The sequence below is a fragment of the Lissotriton vulgaris genome, unplaced genomic scaffold (genome assembly GCF_964263255.1).
Source record: "Lissotriton vulgaris unplaced genomic scaffold, aLisVul1.2 SCAFFOLD_7357, whole genome shotgun sequence".
NCBI lineage: Eukaryota > Metazoa > Chordata > Amphibia > Caudata > Salamandridae > Lissotriton > Lissotriton vulgaris.
The window spans coordinates 50,713-70,213 of NW_028251043.1; the positions used below are offsets into that span (position 1 = coordinate 50,713).

The 19,501-nt window shown below is 44.5% G+C and overlaps 1 long non-coding RNA gene across 1 annotated transcript; it reads left to right on the top strand.

The window, feature by feature from the left end:
• Positions 1–1,069: 1,069 nt before the first annotated feature.
• On the top strand, positions 1,070–2,310 carry LOC147663063 (uncharacterized). The gene is made up of 3 exons (XR_015305438.1): positions 1,070–1,172; positions 1,266–1,366; positions 2,224–2,310. It is a non-coding gene; the product is annotated as an uncharacterized LOC147663063 (long non-coding RNA).
• Positions 2,311–19,501: the final 17,191 nt, after the last annotated feature.

Here is a 19,501-nt window from a genome sequence, read left to right on the forward strand (position 1 = left end):
AAGATGTGCCAATTAGAATAGATGATTTGGCGAATCTGGTTGTTGAGTAGCGAATGTCTGCTTACAAAAACTAGACTAGCATCTCGTTTGCTTTTAGTGTTTTTTAAGAGGTGCTGTCGATCGTAATATCTCGCTCTTTTGTATGATTCCCTTATCAGTCTATGAGGATAACCACGTTCCTTGAATTTTTCCTTCATTACAGTAGCTTTTTCATCAAAAGGGGAACCACTTTGGGTCCGTCTTCCCTCTTCATTGATTTATCCGACGACAGGCAGCATGTCGACTTTTAAAAACGTCATCGAAGTCAAACAAGGCAATTAGGAATACAGCTGAAACAGTTTAACATACGCTCGACCTATAAATACTGGGCGTATTCCTACCCAGTCTTACGCCGGCACTCTCGGAAGTGCACACCAGCAGACCCCCACGTTACGGAGAAGCGCTAACAGTTTGAAGGTATGTTTTCTCGCTGAAGGTCAGGCTTTAGTATAGAATCCGCTCATATATTAAATGGCTTTTACAAACAAGAGATGGGATAACACTTTTCTCTTGTGTCCTGTTTGTTATTCCAGATCCTAAATTTCGGAATACACTACCCAGTAAGACCAGATTCCCTTGCACCAATCAACAAGGTAAATTTAGAACAAAGGGTCAAAATAGAAAAACCGAGACCTCTCGTTATATTAGATCATAATATATGACTGCGCCTCTTTAACAATGTTTCAGGAATAAAAAGAAATACTTGATTTCCACCAAAATAAGAGGAATAACAGAAGGTTTCACCCGAAGAGAAAAATAAGGATGATATAATTATTGTACTATTATTGTACTACCGCTATAAATCATATATTCGGCAAAGAATAGGTAGATTACCATATAGTACGCAAACCAGACATTTAAACATTCAGAATACTCGAACAGCTGAACAATAGAGGTTATAACCATATAACTGAAAAACCCTCTACTTTTGAGAAAAGATATACCTATGTTGGAAATCCCAATATTAAAAAGCGGCTTCATCTTTTAGATTATCATGTGGAGTTACACTGGAGCATAACAAGTACAAAAGCGCCTATGAACCTCTACCTCCCGTATAGTGGATCTTGAATCCAATTGTATACCGCAGGGGATAACTGAAAAAAGAGAAAAGAAGTAGGAACAGAAAATACCAGGTATCTCTAGATAATTAACCATTCCTTCATGTAATAAAATGATTGTCCTTAAATTCTCTTCGTATATAATTGTGATCACATTTATCTCCCCAGTGCTTTATATATATCTCGAGGATGTCCCTCAGATATTAAAAATAACTCGATCACCGTTTTATGAAACAATCAGAGTCTACTCTACACCAAAATAAATTAAAGTGAGTAAACAAGTAGTTTTAATTAGTATCTTACTACATGTTTTACTTAATAACATCACCCTTTCTGTGTAGCTTTTTCATCAAAATCGTGTAGTCTGGTACAATTTCTTCTCAGTCTAAGGAACTGACTGAAAGGGATACTGTCTTTTTCGGAAGTGGGATGAAAGCTACTGTAATGAAGTAGTGTGTTTCGGGCAGTTGGTTTTACATAGAGATCCATGATGAGTTGGCCTTCGTGGTGTTTAATCATTAAATCCAAAAATTCTATTTGTGAATTACTTCCTTTTTTTCTTCTTCCTTTCTTTTTCTTTCTTCCTTTGCCTAACCATCTTTTTAACCTTCAGTGTCCCACTATGGATTTGTCATCTACTTTCATGATGAACAACACGTAGACCTCTATCAGACATCACTAACACCTAGAATCCTACTCTCCATCCTATCTTTCTCCTTATCTCTTTTCAGTCTCTTTTCTCCACCACTATCTTTACGATAAGAAAATATGAGACAATGCAATAAGAGATAGAATATATAGGATAGACGGCGGATAAATGGACACCATAACTCTGGGTGTTTTACAACAAATGTTACATAACATTGTTCTAGTGTTTGTAATACATGAGCTCTGTAAGGATAATACAGTATATAGGATTAATTGTGCTAGCCTACTTTGTATATAAAATGGAAATGTATCATGTGATTATATATAAAAAATAATTGACCCTAAACTACCAAAAGGTTGTTAAAACAACACATTTTTTATTCAACCTCGCAATATATGTTTAGACAGCATATTTATATCAGTCATTTATAAATACTTATTTGTGTATCCCATATGTTTTTTATCCCTTTCTGTATAGGTTTATGTTGTACATCAGTTTTTTTGTAAAATACGAATGACGGTCACCTGATGAAGGCCTCAGGCCGAAACGCGTTGTGTTCCATTCTACCGCATTTGCCTTCTTCATAAATTCTCCATCGACTGAATGTGTCGTATAGCACTTCTGTATTTATGTGTAAAATGTCCTGTTCTTTGTTAAATATGAGTATTGTATGTTACTTATTGTCATTGCTATAAAATATATGTGTTTTCTATGAATTAATCAACACACTATCTAAAAGAAATATAGATCTTTTTCGAAAATGAAAAAAATATACAAAGTAAATAAATAGAATGAAAAATAAAACAGTCAAATATTTTTGATACATTACTGTCTAAGTGAATCATTACTGTCTATATAGATAACATTTGATATGAGGTTGAAATAAGGGCGACAACACTATCACTGGTTTGCTAGATACTTACTTTTTCAACTTGTGTTTATATATTCCCTACGATTAGCAAACTAATTAGTATGTAGGGGTCCCCATTTTTTCCAAACTAATGTTTCCAATTCTGGAACCACCTTGTATCAGTCCAAACAATCCCTTATGGTGTCTGGTTGTAAGTCAACCTTGTTAGACAAGCTATCCTAGGGGTAGCATGGATAAGCAGCCTTAAAGGCTTAACTTAAGAGGTCGTGTTAAGCGAGCTGTTTTACCACATATATTCCTGTAATATCAAATGAAAGGACACCACACAAGTATATAATATAAAAATATATGCGTTTATTTCTAAATTAATCCCCAGTACTCTTTATGAGCAAAGGGGCACAAGCGTTAAATCAAAAGCACAGTATAACATTCAAAGTTGCACAATTATGGATGAGGGCGGGTGGCCACTCAAACCATATATTAAAAAAGTGGTATAAGAGATACCAATCGAACAGTGGTTAGGCCTAGGGCCTAGAGAATCGCTGGGAGCAGTCTGGACTAGCGATGCCGAAGTCGGGAGAAGCCCGCGGGATTCGGGTGCAGCACGTAAAGTGCGGCTTGCACCAATGCAATGTCAATGGTGCGTAAAAGTTACACAAAGAGAGTTTAAAGATACTTCCGCTGAACCTAGAGGAACAAAACTTAAGACACAGACCCTAGAGGTGTGTACCAGTGTGGGAACACCGGCGTTGCAATGTTACCTCACCCACAGGAAGCGGGTGCACAGGGTCGAAGTGGCGTCGGGTTTTGACACGCAGGCTCTTGGTGCTTGGAGCTGAAGATGCTGCAGGCGATGGGAAGCAGAAGTGTCCGGTGTGATCCAAGGGTGGATCGAAGTCGAGAAGTATCTGAAAGCAGAGGGGACAGAGTCTGGGTCACTCAGCAATGACCAGGGTGGAACCAGGACGGAACCAGGCAATGTCGGGCGCAATCAGATGGTTGTCGAGGAGCCTCTCTCCGCTGTCACGTGGGCTCTGGGGCATCTGCGATGTCCAGGAACAGGTCACAATCTGTCCCACGGAGGCTCTCGCCGTCAGCGCCATCGGCTTCTAGATTGGAGCAAACAGCACTTGGCAAAAGCACTCCACGCAGAACCGGGAGATTGCTTCTCACTCAGACCAGGAGGGTCAGAGCGGGGGCTCCTTTTCACAGGAGCTGGTGCAAATCTGGAGCAACCAGAAAAGCGAGTTGGTTTAAGGTTTTCGTCGGCACAGGGGCCACAAGCCAGCTGGCAAGTGACCGGGCCAACGCGTCGAGCCAACACAAGCAGAAGGGCCCCACGCAGCACTCGTCGAGTGTGGAGGGGGTAGCTTTAGTGCAAGTGTAGCTCAGGGTTGGGGCTTCTCAAACCCCGGTGTACAGCTTCGAGGGTCCCTCGTGGGCTGCACGGTCAGCGTCTCGTGGCCTTTTTAAGATGGCGTGCCCCACGCTTCCGGTCGTCTCCACGGGTTCTCAGCTCTAAAGGGACTGTGGATCGGGCTGGAGGAAGGCAGGCAAGCTTGATCTCGTCGATCTCTGTCGCTCGAGTTCCGGCAGGAACTGCAACAAAGCAAGGGTCGAGGTGCTGGATGGTACATGTTTGCACAGGGTGGTCACTCCTTGACCACAAGGGAGATTCTTCAGTCTTCTACGTTGAGTAGGATGTTGAAGGGTCCAGAGTTTTGTTTCTTATGTTTCTTCAGGATAATCTGAGTTACATTGGCACTGCTCCCACTCTTATTCGAATCTGGTGGGCTGGATTACCTGCTAGGTCCCCTCCTATGGGTGGGACCCAGGAAGGGGGTGGATACACCCCTTTCCTTTGATCCAGGCTGCGCTGGGACTGGGGCTGGTGTGCCCCAGAACCGGTTTGGCCGGATTATGCAAGGGGCAGCCTTGTGCTCCCCAGGCAGTGTCTGGTTTCTTTGAAACCTCCCTGCTACAATCCACTATCTCCTGTCTGGGGTGGTGTAACACCGCCCTGCGACAGGAAACCCTTTGTCCAGGCCACCATTTGCTGAGTTTCGGTCAGCAGCAGGAGGCCAGACCCGTGTCTGTGGCAGAGGCATCCATTTTGTGGATCTGAGGCTCTTTTAAAATCAACCGCGTTTCAGTAAAGTAACATGTCTTCTCCCTCTAGAAGGGTGGAATGCTACCCCCGTCACCAAAACTGGCGAGGGGGTAGTATTCCAATTCGTATGACACCTTACACGACATGTTTTGATAAAGCCAAACCAAAGTTGCTATATAACCGCGAGGATTATAAGGCACTTAATAGTATATGGTATGGCAGTATCCCGGATCAGTTTAGGGAGTTGTTCCCGACAGCTGCAGACAGGCTCAGCTCATGCCAGAGCTCCATCTCACATTAAAGCACGCACTCTGCCTCCAGGATTGATAAGGCCTTCCATAGGAGTGACTCACAGGTTTATATGTGTCCAGATAGGTTTAGATATAGGCATACTATATCTAAGCAAGGGGTGATTACACCACCTTGCCCCAGCTGAGTGATCAGCCAGTTGTGTCAATTTTGGATAGCCAGCCAGGGGTGGCAAAAGATATGCTGCAGCCCCTGGTAGGCCTTGGGTGGCACCTATGCCCTGGGCACCTATAGTGCACTATACAGGGGCTGATAAGGTGACCCAAGCCAATTTAGTTATGCACCTAGGGTACATGGAATCCATTTTACAGAGAGAGCAGATAGCCTGGCGCCCTGATTAGCAGGGAACCAGGCCAACTAAGTAGAAAACCAGCTAAACACAGGCAAAAAATCTGGGGTAACCATAGTCCGGTAGCCACCTTCCTATACAACCCCCCCCCCAAACAAAAGGAGATAAGGCTATCCTTGGCCAGGTAAGCCTATAGTGCCTGAGTGGCCATATAAGGAAGTACCTGCACTAGCATGGGGACCCCCTGTCTCATGGTCCACTAAGCAGTCCCTCGCCCTAGGGGTATTAGAGGGTCTCTACCATAGGGAATCACTACCTTGGGTGTGTTTATGCAAAGTTAAAGGCTGGTTTGGATATGGAGTAATGAAGTGAGGCTCCACTAATTTTGGGCTTAACTTCCTCCAATCATCTTCCACCATGTGTGCCTTTCTTCCTTCAACTGAGTTGCACTGAGCTCTCAGGGTCAACCTCTGGCTACCTAAAGCTGGAGGCTGGGTCCCTCTGTTTGGCTTGCTGGAGGGACAGCTCAGGTTTGGGCCCTTTGGGTCCCAGGTTTGGCTGTGCCCAACAGAATCTATCTGTGGGAGGTCCCTAACTACTTTTAAGGGGGATCCCTCAGGAGTTTTTAAAGTTTTCGCCTTACTAGGGCTACTAGTTTTGGTGCCCCTAATCTGTTGATGGGGGTGCTTTATTTGACAGGGGCCCTGGGGGTCTCACTGTCCTTCTTGTCCTCTGCAGCCCTGGGCTGGCTAAGGCAAGGTAGAGAGGGGCAGGTTACCTGCTCCAGACTGGATCCCACCTGAGAAGGGTCCACTGTCATCAGAGGCTCTGTCAGGCCAGGCCTAACAACCTCTGGGGCAGTTCCTTCATCAGGGGTAGGATCAGTTCCCTGAGGAGGCTGATCCTGTCCTAATGTCTGGTGAGGGGAAGATTTCTCTTCCTCCTCCATGCTCTCAGTTTCGGTGGAGTGATCCATCATTTCAGGCTTCACAACAACCGTATCTGTTTGAGTTTGGGCTGTGGCCATCACAGCCCCACCAACCTTTTCAGGAGGAGACTCAGTTTGGGTTTCTCCTGTTATCATAACAGCTTTGCTATTCTGTTTTGGGAGAGCTTCTGTTAAAGATGGGGCAGAGAGTTGCTCAGCCCTACCAACCTTTTCAGGAAGGACATCTTGGGTTGAGGCTGTAGCTATTACAGCCCCCCTAACCTTTCCATTGGAGTTTACCATTCTAGAATGGATTTCCTGTTCAACCTCAGCCCAGGCTGAGATTTCTAAATCATTACCCAGTAGACAGTCTACAGGCAAGTTTGGTGACACTGCCACTCTTTTTGGGCCAATGACACCTCCTCAGCTGAGACTTACTACTGCCATGGGATGATTTGTCTGGATGCCATCAATGTTTGTTACCTGGTATGTGGCACCTGGTAAAAGTTGCTTAGAGGCGACCATACGGTCAGCCACCATGGTGATGCTAGCCCCTGTGTCTCTAAAAGCTTCAACTTTCAAACCATTGATGATGGGTTCTTGTCTATATTTGCTCAAGGTATTTGGGCAATCAGAGAAGTTGGCAAACCCCATGCCAGTCTCAAAAACAAGATCATTGGGTGATGGGGACCTGGATAGGCCAGGGTCCACCTGGGCTCCAAAAGTAAACCTACCCAGATTCCTGGGTGTGCTCCCACTTCCTGGGGGATTACTGCTGACAGTAACAGGAGGTGTTGGAGCTGGCTTTTGAGGTATGTTTTCTTTATTGCCATTCTTGGGACAACAGCTGTCTGTTTTGTAATGCCCAACCTGTTTACAGGTATGACAATAAGGCTTTTTCTCAGTTGATGAAGTGGCTTGGGACCCACCCCCATTCTTGGAGTTTTGGGGCCCTGGGGAAGTCTTTTCTTTACTTTTATCCCCACCCTTATCTTGAGGCTTGGTAGACTCCTTCTTCTGGTTACTATCCTGATTCTTAGGCCTAATCCTGGTCCTGACCCATTTATCTGCCCTCTTTCCCAATTCTTGGGGAGAGGTCAAATCTGAGTCTACCAGGTGCTGGTGTAAGAGCTGGTTCTGACAATTACTTAGGATCTACTCCCTCATAATCAAATTATACAATCCTGTGAAGTCATGTACTTTGCTGCCATTTATCCAACCCTCCAGAACCTTAGTTGCACACTCAACAAAATCAGTCCAGTCCTGTGTCTGTGTCTTCTGGGTGTCTCTGAACTTCAACCTGTATTGCTCAGTGGTTAAGCCAAACCCATCTATTAGAACACTCTTCAGGACTTTGTAATTGTTGGCATCCTCATGTCTGACAGTGAGGAGCCTACCTCTCCCTTTCTCTGAAAAGGAGTACCATAAGATTGCTGCCCACTGTTCCTCAGGAACCTGCTGTACCATGCAGGCTCTCTCCAGAGCAGTCATCCATTTGTGGATGTCATCCCCTTCCTTGTAGGGGGGCACAATCTTTGTCAGGTTTCTACTATCATAGGACCTGGGTTTCTCTTTAGGAATATTGCTGCCACCAGTGGAATCTAATCCACACAATTTTCTTTCTCTTGCTAAAGCAAGTTTAGCTTGAGCCAAGGCTATCTCTTCCCTCTCTATCTGGAGTTGGACAGCCCTCATCCTGGCCCTATGCTCTTTCCTCTGGGGGAAGTCATTCCCCTTTGAGATTCTCTTGAGACACTAGAAACATGAGAGTCCCCTGATGGAGATCTCACCCTTCTGTTGCCTGGGAGAATTAGGTTATGGGATCTGGGGAGGTGCTGGCCCTCTCCATTCCCCAGTAGGTCCAAGTTGGTCTGGTTAAGCCTGCCAACCTGTGCCTGGGTCACCCTCTGATCCTGATTCTCAGGCTCCTCTATCTATGAGCCTTCTTCCTCCTCTTCCTCCTCCTCTTCTTCTTCTTCTGGAGAAATCTCATTCTCAGGGGAGTTCACCCCCCCTCCTGTCTCTAAGGGAGCCTGACTCACCTTATCTAAGTCATCCTTTTCCAGGATGGCTATCAGGGAAGGAATGGTAGGGCCTCTGCCCTTCTTTAGCCCTCTTGCTGTGCACAAGGCAGCCAAGTCTTTGTGGCTAAGGTTCTCATATCTGGAAGTTGCCTTGATGGGGTCAACTATCACAGGAGCAGAGCCTGAAGCTCCTCCTGTGTCAGACATGGCTGCTAGTGAGGTGTAAGTGGTGCACTTACCTACACTAAGTGTTTTCCTACTGTACCTTGCTAGTGAGTTGTAGTCAGGGTGTGCTAATCCCTTTAATCTACAACTACTAAGTTCAGTAGAACTTAACATGCTAAGCTTTTGATTTATATGTACCTAAGGTACTTGATGTGATCTTTCAATTTGATAAAAAGATTGCAATGGTAAAACAACAGCAAGCTCAAATCCCACCGCTGCGCACCAATGTGAGAAGTTGGCCTGATATGTGGTGTTTCCAATTCTGGAACCACCTTGTATCAGTCCAAACAATCCCTTATGGTGTCTGGTTGTAAGTCAACCTTGTTAGACAAACTATCCTAGGGGTAGCATGGACTAAGCAGCCTTAAAGGCTTAACTTAAGAGGTCGTGTTAAGTGAGCTGTTTTACCACATACAATCCTGTAATATCAAATGAAAGGACACCACACAAGTATATATTATAAAAATATATGTGTTTATTTCTAAATTAATCCCCAGTACTCTTTATGAGCAAAGGGGCACAAGCGTTAAATCAAAAGCACAGTATAACATGCAAAGTTGCACAATTATGGATGAGGGCGGGTGGCCACTCAAAAAATATAATAAAAAAGTGGTATAAGAGATACCAATCGAACAGTGGTTAGGCCTAGGGCCTAGAGAATCGCTGGGAGCAGTCTGGACTAGCAATGCTGAAGTCGGGAGAAGCCCGCGGGATTCGGGTGCAGCACGTAAAGTGCGGCTTGCACCAATGCAATGTCAATGGTGCGTAAAAGTTACACAAAGAGAGTTTAAAGATACTTCCGCTGAACCTAGAGGAACAAAACTTAAGACACAGACCCTAGAGGTGTGTACCAGTGTGGGAACACCGGCGTTGCAATGTTACCTCACCCACAGGAAGCGGGTGCACAGGATCGAAGTGGCGTCGGGTTTTGACACCTAGGCTCTTGGTGCTTGGAGCTGAAGATGCTGCAGGCGATGGGAAGCAGAAGTGTCCGGTGTGATCCGAGGGTGGATCGAAGTCGAGAAGTATCTGAAAGCAGAGGGGACAGAGTCTGGGTCACTCAGCAGTGACCAGGGTGGAACCAGGATGGAACCAGGCAATGTCGGGCGCAATCAGATGGTTGTCGAGGAGCTTCTCTCCACTGTCACGTGGGCTCTGGGGCATCTGCGACGTCCAGGAGCAGGTCACGATCTGTCCCACGCAGGCTCTCGCCGTCAGCGCCCTCGGCTTCGAGATTGGAGCAAACAGCACTTAGCAAAAGCAATCCACGCGGAACCGGGAGATTGCTTCTCACTCAGACCAGGAGGGTCAGAGCTGGGGCTCCTTTTCACAGGAGCTGGTGCAAATCTGGAGCAACCAGAAAAGCGAGTCGGTTTAAGGTTTTCGTCAGCACAGGGGCCACAAGCCAGCTGGCAAGTGACCAGGCCAACGCGTCGAGCCAACACAAGCAGAAGAGCCCCACGCAGCACTCGTCGAGTGTGGAGGGGGTAGCTTTGGTGCAAGTGTAGCTTAGGGTTGGGGCTTCTCAAACCCCGGTGTACAGCTTTGAGGGTCACTCGTGAGCTGCACGGTCAGTGTCTCGTGGCCTTTTCAAGATGGCGTGCCCCACGCTTCCGGTCGCCTCCACGGGTCTCAGCTCTGCAGGGACTGTGGATCGGGCTGGAGGAAGGCAGGCAAGCTTGATCTCGTCAATCTCTGTTGCTCGAGTTCCGGCGGGAACTGCAACAAAGCAAGGGTCGAGGTGCTGGATGGTACCTGTTTGCACAGGGTGGTCACTCCTTGACCACAAGGGAGATTCTTCAGTCTTCTACGTTGAGTAGGATGTCGAAGGGTCCAGAGTTTCGTTTCTTATGTTTCTTCAGGATAATCTGAGTTGCATTGGCACTGCTCCCACTCTTATTCGAATCTGGTGGGCTGGATTACCTGCTAGGTCCCCTCCTATGGGTGGGACCCAGGAAGAGGGTGGATACACCCCTTTCCTTTGATCCAGGCCACGCTGGGACTGGGGCTGATGTGCCCCAGAACCGGTTTGGCCGGATTAGGGCAGCCTTGTGCTCCCCAGGCAGTGTCTGGTTTCTTTGAAACCTCCCTGCAACAATCCACTATCTCCTGTCTAGGGTGGTGTAACACCGCCTTGCGACAGGAAACCCTTGGTCCAGGCCACCATTTGCTGAGTTTTGGTCAGCAGCAGGAGGCCAGACCCGTGTCTGTGGCAGAGGCATCCATTTTGTGGATCTGAGGCTCTTTTAAAATCAACCGCGTTTCAGTAAAGTAACATGTCTTCTCCCTCTAGAAGGGTGGAATGCTACCCCCGTCACCAGAACTGGCGAGGGGGTAGTCTTCCAATTCGTATGACACCTTACATGACATGTTTTGATAAAGCCAAACCAAAGTTGCTATATAACCGCGAGGATTATAAGGCATTTAATAGTATATGGTATGGCATTATCCCGGATCAGCTTAGGGAGTTGTTCCCGAGAGCTGCAGACAGGCTCAGCTCATGCCAGAGCTCCATCTCACATTAAACCACGCACTCTGCCTCCAGGATTGATAAGGCCTTCCATAGGAGTGACTCACAGGTTTATATGTGTCCAGATAGGTTTAGATATAGGCATACTATATCTAAGCAAGGGGTGATTACACCACCTTGCCCCAGCTGAGTGATCAGCCAGTTGTGTCAATTTTGGATAGCCAGCCAGGGGTGGCAAAAGATATGCTGCAGCCCCTGGTAGGCCTTGGGTGGCACCTATGCCCTGGGCACCTATAGTGCACTATACAGGGGCTGATAAGGTGACCCAAGCCAATTTAGTTATGCACCTAGGGTACATGGAATCCATTTTACAGAGAGAGCAGATAGCCTGGGGCCCTGATTAGCAGGGAACCAGGCCAACTAAGTCGAAAACCAGCTAAACACAGGCAAAAAATCTGGGGTAACCATAGTGAGGTAGCCACCTTCCTACATCGCGCTAATGTTCAGTCGGCCTCGCTGTGTGGAATTCATACAGAATCCATACGCTGCTGTCACATGTTCTTGGCCCGTAGTCAAGACCGCATGGCCCCCGATTCTTTCAGGGTGGTGCTCCTTCCGCGGCAAGGGTCGCCGCGTAAATATTCCAGCTCCAAAGTACCCAACGTACAAAGGAGCACCCGGGCCTCAGCTGCACACAAGGAGCCTTGAATGGTAAGCACGCCTCCTGCACAACAATATCCTTTAACTGTTCAGACTGCCTTGGATGCCTGACGCGTTTCGAAGTGTCCCCACTTCTCTTCAGAGGCTTTGGCAGTTATGAAGGAGCGCTTGAGGCACCACACCCCTTCTTGCTTAGATGCACACCCTGAATGGGACTTCTGGGACTTGTAGATGCATCAATGACTGACTCACTGTTTGTATGTGTTTTGAAGACAGCATATGTGCCGGACTGTATGTGTGAATGAATGTGTATATGTATGTGTTAGTAATTGAATGACTGTCCTACTAGTGTCTTTATCAGTAACTACATATGTTTTAATCTAGTATATGTGAGTATTGATGTATATAAGTGAGTATATGTGAGAGTGAGAGATTGAAAGAGTTCTTGTTTTAATAAGTATGTGTTTCTATAAGTGATTGTTTAAGAGAGTAAGTATGTGTAAGTTTACTTAGAAGTAAGGTGGTAGTGTGTGTATAGCTGTATATGCAAAAAAATGGATGTTCAATAGTTTATTTGCATGTGTGAGTATGTGTGTGAGCAACTTTTTGAAGACTGTCGGTGTGTTAACGGATGTATAGGTGTCTCACTACATATGATGAGTGAGTATATGTATGAATGACTATATAGAACTGTTGGTGAATGAGTGGATGTGTATATAAATGGTGGAATTACTGAATTGGTTGTTGTAACTGGTATTGGTATCTCCACTTTTTTTTAAATGTTAGTTTCTAGTTTTGAACATGTGTTTCAAGGGTTAATTTACAGTGAAAGGAGGTCAGTCACTGTGTCACAAGGATGGTGTCATCAGTGATGTCATGAGTGATGTCACTGACCATGTCATGAGTGATGTAATATATGACGTCATCAGCAGTGCATTGCACGCGCAAGTTATAGTGAGTCCAACTAACTATAACGTGGTAATTTCAATGGTTTTATGCGAGTAAAATTTCCACCTAACTATAACTGGTGTGAAACCTATGGTTTTTTCAGTGAATATATATATATATAAGACTTATTTAAATATCGAAGCAAACCACATTCACTGGATGATGTCATCAGTTATGTCATCAGTGATGTCACTGACCATGTCATAAATGATGTAATATGTAACATCATCAGCAGTGGATTGCGGGCGCGCGAGTTATAGTTAGTACAACTAACTATAATGCTGGAATTTCAATGGTTTTGTACAAGTGAAATGTCCAACTAACTATAACACCCCTAAAACCTATGGTTTTTTCAGTGAATTTCTAAGGTTTTTTAAATGCTAATTCCTAACTATAACATGTCTGAAACCTATGTTTTTTTCTGTGAATTTCTAAGGTTTTGTAAATGACAATTTTTAAATGTATTTATTCTTATATTTTTTTATACTGATTTACTAAATTTTGTAAAACTATTTTTATATATTTTATTTTTTAAATTACATTATAATTACATTATACATTACATTATAAAATATACTTTCACAGAATGAATTACTTTAATTTAAATACTTTGCAAATAGGCAATAGAGTTTTAAGTACTTTAGTTACAGTTGTTGCAATGGACAACACAATTTCAAACACAATGCAACATTGAGCTGAAAGGGAATTTCTAGTTAAATCAATTAGTTACTTTATGGATTACTTTTCTAGCCACAGGACTGGATCCTAGATTCAGTCCTGGCACATCTCCTGTAAACAGTTGAGTAAAAGTGTTTTGGTTACAGTAGTGATTTTTAAGGAATATTATTGTATTTTAAAAGTTGACACAGAAACCTTTTCACATAGAATCACCAATGTTATCCTATGGGAGGAAATTCACTTAGCAAGTAAGTAGTGTTATCGTTACTTTTTCTTACTCAGTGATAGATCCTTGATCCAGCACTGGTGCATTTCCTGTAAACAGTTGAAAGAATGCGTTTAAGTCATAGAGGTGATTTTAAAAGAATATTTGTAGTTTGTGAAAATAAACACTTAGAAACTTTTCCGGTGAAAATCAGACAATGGATTCCTATGGAAGGAAATACAAGTTACTGGTAAGTATGGTTAAAATTACTTTCCAGGGTCAGTGCTTGGCTAAAAGATGCAGCACTGAGTTCTCTCCTGATAACAGGTGAGTAAATCGGAATTCGTTATTCAGATGATTTTAGGTGAATATTTAAAAGTTCCAAAACTCCACACTTAGAAGAATTTCCAAGTGAAACCAGTCAATGTTAGTCTATGGAAGGAAATTCACTTAGCAGGTAAGTTGTGTTATTGTTACTTTTTCTTACTCTGTGGTGGATCCTGGATCCAGCACTGGTGCTTCTCCTGTAAACAGTTAAAAGAATGTGTTTCAGTCATACAGGCGATTTTTAGGAATATTTGTAGTTTCTGAAAATAGACACTTAGAAACTTTTCTGGTGAAAACCAGACAATGGATTCCTATGGAAGGAAATACAAGTTACTGGTAAGTATGGTTAGTATTACTTTTCAGGGTCAGTGCTGGGCTAAAAGAAGCAGCACTGAGGTCACTCCTGATAACATGTGAGTAAATCGGAATTCGTAGTTCGGCTGATTTTAGAGGAATATTTGTATGTTTCAAAAATCAACACTTAGAAACTTTTCTGCTGAAAACCACACAATGGATTCCTATGGAAGGAAATACAAGTTACTGTAAGTACGCTTAGAATTACTTTTCAGGGGCAGTGCTGGGCTAACTGGGCTAAATGATGCCGCACTGGGTTCACTCCTGATAGCAGGTGAGTAAATCGGAATTCGTAGTTCGGCTGATTTTAGAGGAATATTTGTACAATAGTAAAGGAAGGGGGCCGGGCCTGAGGTGACATGTGTGTAAACACGCCCTGCGGCACTTTTTAAGTTTTAAGTACCTCTAGTATGCGCCAGGGGGCTGCGTTGCAGAGAGGTGTTCAGAGGCCACGCCCCTTTTTACAACCCTCTGCAACGCAGCTCCGTGGCGCTCACTAGAGGTACCTGGTGGGCTAGTTGGCCCCCAGGGACCCTCAGTATTGACAAGAAATTAATTCCACAACTTAAACCGCGCCACAGGGCGTGTTTGCACACATGTGAACTCAGGCCCCGCCCCCTCCCTTCACCACTGTGCAAACGAGGCCCGTGGCACGTTTTAAGTTGGGGGATTAAGTCCCCTTGAATACTGAGGGTCCCTGGGGTGCAACTAGCCCACCAGCTACCTCCAGTAAGTGCCACAGACCTGCATTGCAGAGAGGTGTAAAAAGGGGTGTGGCCTCAGAACACCTCTCTGCAACTGAGCTCCCTGGGGCATACTGGAGGTACCTGGTGGGCTAATTGGCCCCCAGGGACCCCCAGTATTCGAGGGGAATGTGTTGCCCCTCTGCAAACGCATTAGGGGGCGTGTTTGCAGAGTGGTGCAATGAGGAGCGTGGCCTCCAGCCGCAATTTTTTTTTTTAAGTAGGGGGACTATGTAGCACCCTTCTTTTTCTATTCTTTTTAGCCCTGAGGGATGGGTGCCCCAATTTTTAATTTATCAAAAAAAATCGGGAAGGGAGCCGCGTGGCCCCTCTCCCAAGGCCATCATTTGCCCCAGGGACCCCATCCCCCGGGGCATGCCCATTTTCTTTAAATTATTATTTTAGAGGGGATCCACCATGCCCCCCTCCTATGGCCAGTTGTGGCCCCGGGGACCCCTTCCCCCGGGGCCGTTTTTTTTTTTTTTTTACTTTTTAATTTTTTTGGAGGGGGGCTGCGTGGCCCCCCTCCCGGGCCACTACTAGTCCCGGGGACCCCATCCCCTGGGGCTGGTCCACTCCATTGGGGACCGTGTGGGGGTCCCCAATCCCCCCACGGTCCCAGCCGGCCCCCGCCTCCTGCGGGAGCCGGCATTGCTTTTCCACATGGGGAGAAGCTTGTGAAAAAGCAATCTGCTTTCCTATTTGGAAGAGAGAGCAGGTTTCCTGCTCTCTCTGCCAAATAGGAAAGCACTTTGCAATGACAGGGTGGGAGCCGCGAGGCTCCCGCCCTGTCATAGCAAACTACAGTGTCCCTTGGGGGTAGGCACCCCGGGACACTGCAGGAGGGGGGTGGCTGTCCCCAGGGCCATCAAGGGCTCCAGGAGGAGGGCCACGCGGCCCCCCTCCCATTATTTGAGAAGCCCCAGGGGTGGTGGTCCCCGGGGCTTGGGGGTCCATAACGGACCCCCAAATTAAAAATGTAGTGCCCCGGGGAGGTGGTAGTCCCCGGGGCATGTGGGGGGGCTCAAGCCCTCCCCACACAGGTTTTTTTATTTTAAAAAAAGCCCTGGGGGGGTGGTGATCCCTGGTGCTGCGGTAGGGCCCCGTGTGCTCCCTGCATACTTTAAATTAGAGCCCCGGGGTGGCGGTCCCTGGGGCTGGGGGGGCCTGAGAGCCCCCCCAGCTAAAGTTTTAAAGCCCCGAGGGGTGGCGGTCCCCGGCACTGGGGGACCCCTCTGGGCCCCCCATTATAATAAAGCACATTGCCCCCGGGACTTGGCCCCCGTGGGCTAATTAACACTAAAGCGGGCTTCGTTTTTTTTTTATTCACGGAATACGCGTATCCTACGCTCATCCCGCGATTTGTTTTCAAAAAAAAAAAATTGGGGGTCCTTGGGGGTCCTTGAAGGACCCCCTGAGCAGGCCTAGGGCGTCAGGGTGTTTCTACCCTAACCCCTTTTTGCGTTTTGTGCCTTTCTTTTTTTTTTTTCTTGTGCCTTGGTTCTATCAAAACACAAGATGGCTGCCAACACTTCCTGGTTTGGAGTGTTGACAGACAGTTGACAGCCAATTAGCATGCAGCTTGTGCTCGTAAAACTACGTGCAGGATCCTCGGATGATACTCGTACCCTACTTCGGCCATAGATATATCTATGATTTTACTTTTGATTTCTCAGGAACTACTGCACGGATTTACACCATTTAACAAAAAGCGTGATCTGTGAACAAAACTACCATTTTGCCAAATTTGGTGTAATTCCATTCAGCAGTTCGGGCTGTAGCCGCGGCTAAAGGTCCCTATAGAAAATTGCATGGGGAAAATACATTTTGGGACCCCCTTTTTTCTCAGCCCACGCTTGACGAATCTCCCCGAAACATTTAGGATAGGAGCGGAATGGAGCGCCCCATCTTCTTGGAGAATTTCGCCAAGATTCGTCGACCGGCACTAAAGTTATTCCAAATAGAATGTTGCAGATTTCCTATGGAAAGTAGGTCCTAACAATAACTACCTACTGGCGACCTCCAGTAGGTAATATATATATATATACACACACACACACACAAATATACATATATATTCACTTGAAAAAACCGAAGGTTACAGGGACATTATGGTTAGGAAAATAATTTGAAAAACCTTAGAAATTCACTTAAAAAATCAAAGGTTACAGGGATATTAAAGTTAGGAAATAGATTTTTTTTAACATAGAAATTTAATGAAAAAACAAATGGTACAGGGACGTTATATTTAGGCTCAGATTTCACTTGTACAAAACCAGTCAAATTCGGCAGTTTAGCTAACTATAACTTCCGCCCCCGCAATGCACTGCTTATGACCTCACATATTGTGTTTAAACAGAGACAGACCAAGCAGCCAAGGGAGTGGAGTACTATCAGTACCAAAAAACAAATTGTCCCTTGATTCACTCAATCAGCAAGAACACCCTATCAATAGTGGATTTCCTAATTCATATACAGCACATAAATAAACTTAAAAAAATATGTTTTCATTCAAAACCCTGAAACACTCAAACAATGATCCCACTATAACATACAGTGCAAAAAGGTCAATTTATTTCTTTAGTACATGTGAATATTATTAAAACACAATTTATATAATAAAACCCCTATAATAAAACACAATGCATCAGTTCAACATCATTAAAAACAATAACATTCATTGTCAGGACATAACATAACGTCTTATAACACTTTTACCACAGAGAACACAAAAAATAGGGAAAAGAACAATGATAGACAGCATACTTTGGCTTTTAGCTCGACAGTTCCCTAGGAATAATTTTAGCAAGATTAGTCTGGATACATATCCCTTTAATAAAGCACTGTGGCTGAGCCTCACAGGTAAATCCCTATGAGAGGCTCTGTCTGAATCTTTGAACAATGCCCAAAGGATAGCGCAGGTTAACATTTAGTAACAGTTTCTTTTCACATTACAGCATATAGACGGGGATATACCACCCCACCCCCTCAAAATAAATTAGCATTGCAGAACGTAGCAGCATTGTAAGGATAATACGCCCGGACAACTACTGATGAAAAGCAGAAAACCCTGACCAACTCTATCGGGTTAGCGTAGGAATTGTCCACATAATGTACATATGGTTAACATCATGTATGAAGTGTAGATTCCACTTTTTTCACTTGTCCCTTTACCTTTTAGCACTTTGTGGGTATGGTGAAGGTGTCCCATCTTTACTTTTGGGAATTTCCCCTAGTGGACTATTTCTCACGTTTTTTTTCATTTAATCACAGTAGGTGTACATTTGATCTATATAGGTGGAGTAGCAGGCACAAGATCTTTCATGTGTTTTATAATTTAGTATGCTCAAAACCATTACTCTGGGCATTTTAATAATAGAAAACCCTCCCATTTGCAGATTCCCCGTCACACCTCTGCCATTGAAAAAGAGACTAACAATTATGTAGCCCAGAGGAAGGTGGACACAAATCTATTAAATCCACCAAAACGTACGTTGGCTTGATGTATTCCCGGCTGGCGGCAACACCATGGATAGCTGAAAGGGATTCCTACCAAGTGTACCACTAGGACGTTAATTTAGGCCGGGAAGTTGATGTGGTTCTGAATGTTTGTATGTGTGCCTGGTTCTGGTGAGGAAGAGATGGAATGAGAGGTGTGGTATGATGAGATAAGTTGTTATCTTCCTTTTGATGGGGATATGAAGAGTCATTACCATTCTGTCGGAAGCCTATTTGTATGTTCTGCATTTTACAATATAGAAGCATTGTTTCCATGTTTGTCATGTCTTAAAAATATATGAAAAAAATGTTTTCTCTTAAAAAAAAAGTATTCTTAAACTATTCAAAAAAGATGTCATGTTTTATCTTTATAAACAAACAATGACGCTTAAAAACTTCACTTACAAAAAAAATGTATATTTTGAATAAAATTATGAAATGAAATGTAGTAGTATGTTCTGATTCACACAGGAAGGGATGCCCATAAGAGCTGTGTAAAGCCATAGTTAAAGTATTAAGGTTGTGTGGGAGATTTCTTCTGTATATTTTTGTGACTTCCGCCTGTGGCAGAGATACTTAGTTTCTGATAATCCTTATTAAAGTTAGTCTTTGAGATTAATCCTCATAATGTTGGCGCCTAGATGATGATTATTATAAATGTTGGGCTATTGAGGATTATTGTATTTTTGGTTCTAGATAACGATACTCGTAAAGGTTGGACCATTGTTAATAATCCCTTAATGAAGAACCCGTATTAATGATTTCACTAATGATAACTATGATTATTATTATTGGGTCCTTATAATGATTCTTGTTAATGGTGGGCTTCTGATGATGATTGGATTCTTTATGATGATTTATTAATGCCAGATCCTAGCTGATGATGATTGTTAATAATGTTGGTCTTTGTACTCTCTCTCTCTTCCCAGCTTTCCCCACGCCTCAAGCCATTCCGCAGTACCGTAATGCGCCCTTACCATTACCTACCATGAATTTTCGGGTTGGTGGAAAGCACACTACTTTGTGGTTTGATTACAGTGATGACAACACTGATCGGATCGCCGAGATCAGCAAACTTATTGGCGAGAGACCGAAATACTTGTTCTTCGGTAAGAT